This window comes from Schistocerca americana, chromosome 1 (assembly GCF_021461395.2).
Source record: "Schistocerca americana isolate TAMUIC-IGC-003095 chromosome 1, iqSchAmer2.1, whole genome shotgun sequence".
Classification (NCBI taxonomy): domain Eukaryota; kingdom Metazoa; phylum Arthropoda; class Insecta; order Orthoptera; family Acrididae; genus Schistocerca; species Schistocerca americana.
Genome location: NC_060119.1, coordinates 974,326,354 through 974,333,729, shown reverse-complemented (window position 1 = coordinate 974,333,729; position 7,376 = coordinate 974,326,354). Strand labels below are relative to the sequence as shown.

Genomic DNA, 7,376 nt, shown 5'->3' with positions numbered 1-7,376 from the left:
CATTCTGCAGCGGAGAGTGCGCCGGTATGAAACTTCATAGCAGATTAAAACTGTGTACCGGACCGAGACTCGAACTCGAGACCTTACCTTTCGTTGGCAAGTGCTCTACCGACTGAGTTACCAAGTGACTGATGACAACTTTTCACAGCTTTAATTGTGCCAGTATCTCGTCTCCTACCCTGCAAACTTTACAGAAGTTCTCCTGCAGGAGAGCTACTGTGAAGTTTAGAAGGTAGGAGAGGTACTGGCAGAATTCTCATACTGGTTGTAGTGGCGTGAGAACTGACAAAGTGAACATATATTACATAATGGATAACTTAGCAGTATATGATTTGAAAGAAATTTTTTGAATTATTTATGACTGTGGATATTTTTCTACATACTTTTTTTTAATTTCATGGCAATGTGTCTACCTATAATGCACGTTGTAGACGCTTGTACTGTACCAGAAAGTGATGTGGAGTGACGACTGTGTGTTGAGAAAGACGGACTGAGACTTCCAAATTTTTGTTAGAACTGAACATTCACCTCTGATACAACTTACTAAAAAATTAATCAAATATTTGATTTTTAGGTACAACATTTATTGCTTAAATGCCCACTGAACTCTTAACAAGTTACTTTCAATTAAATAATTCAGTGACAGTCGCAACTAAACAGAAGTAGTTCTTTTTAAAAATTTACTTGATATTAAGTAACCAGAAAACCATGAAACCGTAATGACCATTTACAAAATTCAGTTTTACTTGAAAATGATTGACCAGAAAAACCGTAAAATGATGCTATTTATTTACAATTCAGTATAACAGACACAATGTTCTGGAGCGATGACCTCACTCTTTGGTTCCCTCCCTCGAATCAAACAACCAACCAAACAACACAATTTTTCACTAACTTTGAATGTATAAATGGTAATTAAAGAACTTTTTACAATTTATCTCGCCGTCGCACACACTAGGCGATGAAAATACCTCACGTACTGTCGCAATGAGGTAGCATTAACAAACCTTAAGACTACATTATATTACCTATACTTGACAAGGGCTGTAAATGTTTTTGGTCGCAGTCTGGTTGACCACCAAGGCACCCCGGTAGTTTCTGACCCGCTACGTAGACAACCGTCATGCAGCAAATAATGCCGGACTACTACTACTGAAAATAATCACTGGAAATCCACGAACGTTACGTTATATCTGATATTTCATTAGGTAATAAGAAAAAAACATAATTAGTTCCTAGAAATCAACATCACTAAGGGCAGATTCTCTCAGGATTTTACCAAGTAGCGACAAAATTACCGTGGCAACACTGTGAGTCTAGTCTCGTCCACATACATACAGATATTTGTTAAATAACCCAATGGTCAAACGTTATAATATAGTAAGTCGTGTAGGACAGATACCCCTGGACACGAAATTAGCTCAAATATCGTGTGCTAACAGCCTGAGCAAAACAACAAATGCCCAAAAATCAGAAAGCTTACGGTGAAGTGAGAAACCGCTCGATCTAACATACGTATTGCAGTTGCTCCTAAGAGAGAAAATTGTCGCATGTAACCACAACCCTTAGCAACAAAATGCTTACAGAATACTGATTTGGCACCACAAGCACTTACAAAAGGTTGCGCAACTAGCAATGAGGGCGCGCTATGGAGCAGAAATATAGGCTCAGAACGCACGATTAGACGTACCATCTTAATCCTCTACTGGCCGTAGGTATCCCAACATACTACTGTCGTACAAAATAAAACAATCTCCGCCTCAGGCCACAATTGCACGTCATATCGATATGCATTTACCAACGAGAAATCTGGATAAACACCGATCTCTCCCACGATCGACTGAGAACCTTTAGGCAGACAAATCCGCTCGCATTTCGTACTGAGCGTGCCCAGCAGGAGCCAATCTTCTTCTCGTGCCAACTCATACTGATTGGAACTCCTCTAGCTCGAGTCTCCGGCCCAGGATGGCATCAAGGGCAAGTGCCAAAGCCGCTGGCAGTCACAAATGTGCCACTTCACGCCATATCACTAATGCGGTATGTAATTCCTTTACTTTTTTCTCTGTTAACTTACAGTATGTTACATATTCAAGTCGAGTACCCACCTGTAACTTACTACACCTTATGTATTGTCAATTTTCAAAATGGCAATTCATATTGACGAGACTGTTCACCACTGTACAAATAATTCTGATATTGTCAAACACAGTGTTTGTATAAGAAAACGGTCAAGATCGGCTATCACACATCGCCTCATCTAGAAAACTGTATCGGATAGTGGGGAAATGCTGTGGACCTTGGAGTTTCAAACAGGCCTGAACTGATCAACAGTGTCAGTTTGGTATTAGCAATCGTGATGTCATCATAGCGACGCGAATTACTGAAGTTAATAAATCCATCTGGTGGGGTAAGAGAGTTTTTTTTTTTTTTCTTTTTTTTTTTTTTTTTTTTTTTTTTTTTTGCTGGAAAGAACAGATAATCCGTTGTTAGCGTCCTATTTAGGACGTGTGGCGCATCGGACTCACATTCGGAAGGATGACGGTTCAAAGTTCCACGATGAAGGACCTAAGGAAAGTTTAAATTACTTGAACATAGCCCTCTGAAGAGGTGTGGGCCGACTAAGTGGATAAGGGTCGTAAACGAAACACTGGGGTTTAGCAACAAAATTCAGGAAATACTGCGGAAATAGGGATTTTTGCACTCTTAGTTTTTAGAAAAAATTCAAGACTTTCGACAAGCAAAAGTTAACAGGAATTAATGAGTCTATAAAATGATCTATGCTCGAAGTAATACAACTTCCATCGTCATGCTTTACCGAAAGATCTTGCCGAGAACCCGATAAAATTGCCGGCCGCGGTGGTCTCGCGGTTCTCGGCGCTCAGTCCGGAACCGCGCGACTGCTACGGTCGCAGGTTAGAATCCTGCCTCGGGCATGGATGTGTGTGATGTCCTTAGGTTAGTTAGGTTTAAGTAGTTCTAAGTTCTAGGGACTGATGACCACAGCAGTTGAGTCCCATAGTGCTCAGAGCCATTTGAACCGATAAAATTTCGGTACTATGTCAAATCCCTAAGTGGGTCGAAGGCTTCTGTTCGGTCACTAGCCGACCAACCTAATGTGGCAATAGAAGATAGCAAAACGAGAGCTAAATTCTGCGCTGAAAATGTCATCCACGCAGGAGGATCGCACAGATGTGCCATCGTTTGAGCAAAGCACAGACACACAGACACATGTATAGAAATTATCATTTCTGACGTTCAGAGGAGCCTGGAAGAGTTGAAAACAAACACGTCGCCAGGTCTGGTCCCAATACGGGTTTACAGAGAATACTATTCCATATTGGCCCGATATTTAGCATGCACTTATCGCTAATTCCATACCCAGCGTAAATTCCTAAGCTACTAGCGGAATGCGCTAGTAATTCCTCTACATAGAAAAGTAAAGAAACACTAGCTTATAAAATTAGACTTGTACTCATGACGTCGGTGTGCTGTAGAATTATTCAGCATATTCTAAACTGGAATAGGTTAGAAAACTTCTGTCCACAGATCAACATGGATTTAGCAAGAAACGCTAGCGTGAAACTCAGATTGCCCTTTCCTCGCACGATTTCCTAAGAATCATGAAAGAAGTGCAGGAAGGGCATTCCATATTTATAGATTCCCGGAAGGCATTTTTTCTAAGATATGTGTGTGTATAGAAGATTTTTCATGTAATAGAACTCATAGCGCTATCCAGGATGGTGAGTATTCATCAGAAACACGGAAATCTTGAGTAGTGCCCCAAGGAAATGTGATAGGCTTGCTCTTGTTCTCTGTATACATAAATGATCTGACGGATAGGTAGAGCAGCAATCTGCGGCGGTTAGCTTATGATTGTGTAGCGTACGTGAATCTGTCACTGTAGACTAACCGCAGGAGGGCATAGAATGACAGATAGAATTTCTATTTTGTGTCATGAATGGCAGCTTGCTCTAAATGTATAGAAATACTGAAAGGGTCGTATAACCACCTTTCGTTAGTCCGGTAGCCAACTTTCACTAGCATTTCTCTTTCTTTTCCTTGTTTCCCTTTTTTCATAACTATCATAGTGCTGTGAGTGAATGAATGTGGTTGTGTGTCACGTTGCTAGACGGTGGCGTAGTCTGATGCAGAAAGTCTGCACTAGTCATACAAATTCAGCAGCAGTTGTACAGAATAGCCAACTCTCGTAGTGGTCAAGTAGGCAAAGAGGTTTGCGCTACTTCTGAGAAATCTACCTGCGTTAAGTTGGTGGCGGAAATGGCATCTTTGGGTTTTCCGGGCCGCGCAGACCGTGGAAGAGGCTGGAGAAGAAAAAGGGAGGCAGTCTGACGCCGGTAGGGGAAGCGTCCACAGCTGTGCTCCAGTCGAAGAAGGGAGATTTAGATTGTCCGCGTGGCGCGTTGTTACTTGGCGAGAGTAGAGTTGTCGCTTTTCAACTCTAAAAGATTGCTTTGCCTTGTCGCAGCAAGGAATGCTAAACTTTGGCAGATTTTTCTTTTAGTAAATTTCTGTAGCAGACTTGGATCCGTCGGAAGAACGCCACACAAACATGTCGAGAAGAAGTGAGCACTCGCTTCTGTGTGAATATCTGTTTGCCTTCAGCTGTGCCAGTGTAAGCTCTTATTTTTCTAAATACTAATAGCTTTGCCTTCTCGTAAATCTTCCTTGCTTTATGTATCTTTCGTCCGTGGGGAGCTAACCACGTGGTTGAACATTAGAACTTGTTGGGCTACCATCGTCACTAACTGTCCAATCTCATGTTTGTTTTAAAGAATATTAACTGTTCTTGATTGCGTGATGTGATGTTGTTGCAACTTGGCCACGATACCTAGAAATTGCTACTCCACAAAACACGTGGGCATGCGGGTGTACTGTAAAACGTGTACAGTTTCACAAGTTATTGCGATCAGTTATCAGGCAACAGCAATTGTATGAATGACTCACACCAATGATTTTAGGTGCAGATTATATCGATGCTTTTCTTTATTAATGTTATCAGGAATTGTGTACATGCCTCAAATCCATATCTTAAAATAAATGATTTTATCCAACATTTTCTCTTCTATTCGGAGGTTACGTTTTTGCACCTAAGCCACTCACCTCGTAGCTTTCCCGTTAGTACATCCAATGCGTTTCCTTACGCACTGGTCCAGTGATTAGTTTCCCCTTTTATTTTAAAACAAATGCTTCAGATTCAGTCTTAATTTCAGGTGCGTTGCTGGGAGCTGACCTTATGCGCAGTATTCACGCATTTTCTACTTTATTTTAAATGTTTCATTCTCGTGAACAGTGCACGGGCAATACTATTAATTACATCGCATCCCCTATGAGCAATATCACAACGTATGCATTTTTATGAGTTTTTGGTCTGTGATCAAATTAATTTATTTTCCGACTCGGCCAAATCTTTGATTAGTTGTATGGTTAGAGGCGGTGGCAACCCTAATCTTAAATAATAACCCGCAGAAACAGATTAGTTACAATATGAGCTGTGGAGATGAGTAAGAAAAGCAGTCCTGTAAAGTTCGAATACAGTATTAGTGGTGTGCTAGTTGTACCAGTTATGTCGAGTAAATATCTAAGCGTAACGTTGAAAAACCATTTGAAAAAGAATGAGAACATGCGGTCGGTTGTAGGAGAGGCGATTCGTCGACTTCAGTTTATTAGGAAGGTGTAGTCTGTTGTGGCGTAGCAAGACAGCCACGCCACGGAAGTAGCCGAAAGGCATGCGTTTAGCTCACACAGGCAAGAGATAGGTCTATAACAGGATACGTAATGAATGCTATAAAGAAAAGTACGTAGCTTCTGGAATACTTAACTTTAATCCATTCTTGGTACATCGCTATTGACGATACAAGTGAGACTCTATAGTTTCAGACAATATACTGCTAATGGCGCCTTGCTAGGTCGTAGCCATTGACTTAGCTGAAGGCTATTCTAACTATCTGCTCTGCAAATGAGCGAGGCTTCGTCAGGGTGCATCGCTAGCTACGTCGTCCGTAGAACTGGGGCGAGTGCTAGTACGTCTCTCTAGACCTGCCGTGTGGTGGCGCTCGGTGTGCTATCACTGAAAGTGGCGACACGCGGGTCCGACATGTGCTAATGGACCGCGGCCGATTTAAAGCTACCACCTAGCAAGTGTGGTGTCTGGCGGTGACACCACATAGTCATTTAGAAAGCAGTCCGTGTATAGAACACTAATATAACACAACCCATTCTAGAGTACTGCTGGAGATGTTGGTATGCCCGCAAGCCAGATTAAAGAACTATATTGAAGCAATTCAGACACATGCCGATACTCGAACTCGGGACCTTTGCCTTTCGCGGGCAAGTGCTCTACCAACTGAGCTACCGAAGCACGACTTACGCCCGGTATCACAGCTTTACTTCTGCCAGTACCTCGTCTCCTACCTTCCAAACTTTACAGAAGCTCTCCTGCGAAAGTGAAGCTGTGATACCGGGCGTGAGTCGTGCTTCGGTAGCTCAGTTGGTAGAGCACTTGCCCGCAAAAGGCAAAGGTCCCGAGTTCGAGTCTCGGTCGGGCACACAGTTTTAATCTGCCAGGAAGTTTCATATCAGCGCACACTCCGCTGCAGAGTGAAAATCTCATTCTGGAAACATGCTGCTAGATTTGTTACCTGTATGTTTCATCACCACACCAGTGTTATGGAAATACTGAACTCAACTGTAGCTCGCTGCAGAACGAGTCTACTGCCGTCAACGTACATGTCGCTCAAAGACCACGAAGGTAAGAGAAGTTAGTCTCGTATGGAGGCATATAGACAGTTGTTTTTCCCCACTCAGATTACGATGGTCACAGGAAAGGGAATGAGTGGTAGCCATATACCGCCAATGGCGGGCACTTTCGCAGCCTCCCACCGCTAGGGGCACAAGGAGCACAATAGGAGGAGTAAGTCGGACCTCACACAGCGACTGCCAGAAATTCGGACATGAAGGCATCCTGCATCCGCACAGGGGATGGGCTTCCTTAAGAATAGACAGCTTGCGATGGGCCAGGTGGACAACGACAAACGTGGCGATAATTCGTATATGCAGTTAGACAGACCGTGGACACAAAAGCGCCAAGTGTTCACACGGCGAAGGTAAAAATAAGACTGTCCAGGTCTCACTCAGATACTGCTGCTAACAAGAAGTTTTCTGTGACTGCTTTCACAGTATCCAAGGAATGCGGACAACGGGACAATTCGCTGGATTGACTGCGATCAGCGCTGTGAAGTCTCGACAGTGAACAAGTAAGAGCCGGCCTCTGTGGGCGACCGGTTCTAGGCGCTTCAGTCCAGAACCGTGCGACTGCTACGGTAGCAGGTTCGAATCTTGCCTCGGGCATGGATGTG

The 7,376-nt window shown here is 43.1% G+C and overlaps 1 non-coding gene across 1 annotated transcript; it reads left to right on the top strand.

Moving 5' to 3' along the window:
- The first annotated feature begins 6,492 nt into the window (after window positions 1-6,492).
- Window positions 6,493-6,567, top strand: Trnal-caa. Its single transcript has one exon. It is a non-coding gene; the product is annotated as a tRNA-Leu (tRNA).
- The last annotated feature ends 809 nt before the right edge of the window (window positions 6,568-7,376 follow it).